The sequence below is a fragment of the Octopus bimaculoides genome, chromosome 7 (genome assembly GCF_001194135.2).
Source record: "Octopus bimaculoides isolate UCB-OBI-ISO-001 chromosome 7, ASM119413v2, whole genome shotgun sequence".
Classification (NCBI taxonomy): domain Eukaryota; kingdom Metazoa; phylum Mollusca; class Cephalopoda; order Octopoda; family Octopodidae; genus Octopus; species Octopus bimaculoides.
This window is the reverse complement of record NC_068987.1, coordinates 18,882,870-18,884,484: the sequence shown is the minus strand read 5'-3', so window position 1 is coordinate 18,884,484 and position 1,615 is coordinate 18,882,870. Positions and strand designations below refer to the sequence as shown.

General features: G+C 42.1%; 1 protein-coding gene across 5 annotated transcripts in view; it reads right to left on the bottom strand.

Annotated features, from left to right (window-relative positions):
- LOC106881366 (zinc finger protein 883-like) overlaps window positions 1-1,615 on the bottom strand; it is a 102,497-nt gene that overhangs the window by 88,701 nt on the left and 12,181 nt on the right. The window lies entirely within an intron of this gene.

Genomic DNA, 1,615 nt, shown 5'->3' with positions numbered 1-1,615 from the left:
CAGTCATGTATTGAGGTCAATTTCCTTCCTACTACGTCAGATTTCTGACTTCGCGCCTATATTAAAAGCAATTATGATTCAAATAGCCATCTATGTGACATAACCGTATAAAAACTATCGATAAGCTAGTTACTGCAGTGTTTGTCCTAAGATAATCCTTTCTGTAATAGGCTCAAAGCCTGAAGTTTTGGGGGAGGGGACTAGTGGATTACATCAACCTCAGCATTCACCTGGTACTTATTTTATCGACCCCGAAAGGATGAAAGACAAAGTCGATCTCGGCGCGGAATTTGAACTCAGAACATAGAAAGTCGAACGAAATGCCGCAAAGCATTTTGCTCGGAGCGATAACGATTCTGCCAACTCGCCGTATTGCTGTGTTAAAACACACTTAATATCAAAGAGAGATGAAAACACGTTCCAGCAGCGGCCAGCAAGAGCGCCAGATGAATTTTAACCCTTTATTGAATTTTTGTATCGTCTTGTTATTGGCAATCATCCCAGTTTGTTATTGTACCCCTATCTCTCTCCTTTCCCCCTCTCTGTCTAAGGTAGTCAGAGTATGTGCCAGAACTGTCAAGTTTAGACAAGTCGCAGGCAGCATAACACCAATAATCTCTGCATATGCGCCACAAACAAGACTGACAGACAAGTAAAAGGTACGTGTTCAAGCCGCTCTATTGCTGAGTCTCGTCACATCAGACGGCAACGATCTCTTTCTTATCATGACTGGAGACTTTTAATAATGATTTCAACTTTAGTACAAGATTAGCAGATTTAGGGGAATGGGTAAGTCAGTAACATTTCCCCAGTGCTTAACTGGTATTTATTTTATCGATCCGATAGATGAAAGTCAAAGTCGGCCACGGCGGACTGAGAGGTGGCTGGTATGCATGGGTGACTGCTGATCTTTCATAAACAACCTTGTCCGGACTTGTGCCTCGGAGAACTTTCTTGGTGCAATTTCATGGTCATTTTGATCGAAAGGGGTCCTAATATTGGTAGCAGCATCAGTAGTGGTGTTGGTGGTAATCGTGGTGCTAGTGGTGGTAGTGTTAGTGATGGTGGTGATAGCAGCAGCAGCAGCAGCAGCAGCAGCAGTAGTAGTAGTAATCATAGATAAATTTCCACACTCTCAACAAACATTGAGTCTCAACAATCTCTGGTTATTTTCCCTGGCAACCGCATAGTTGCAATTTTTACAGAACTGCATCGACCTTTTTCTTTCTTTCTTTCTTTCTTTCTTTCGTTCTCTTCTTTCTTTCTTTTTCTTTCGTTGTCCTTTTTTCTTTCTTTCGTTTTTCTTTTTTTCATTCTCTTTCTTTCTTTCGTTCTCTTTCTTTCGTTCTCTTTCTTTCGTTCTCTTTCTTTCGTTTTCTTTCTTTCTTTCTTTCTTTCTTTCTTTCTTTCTTTCTTTCTTCTCCCATTACTCCCTCTTACGACTCTCCACCTTCTCCCCTTCCCCCGCCTGCCCCCATTTCTCCCTTTTCTTCATCGTGTTCTCTTCTCCTTCCCCACCCGCCTATCAAGCGACCTTGAAGAACCAGGACATCGTCCAGAGAAACAATAGCCAGAAATTCAACAACAACAACAGCAAAAACAACGTCGGCCACCA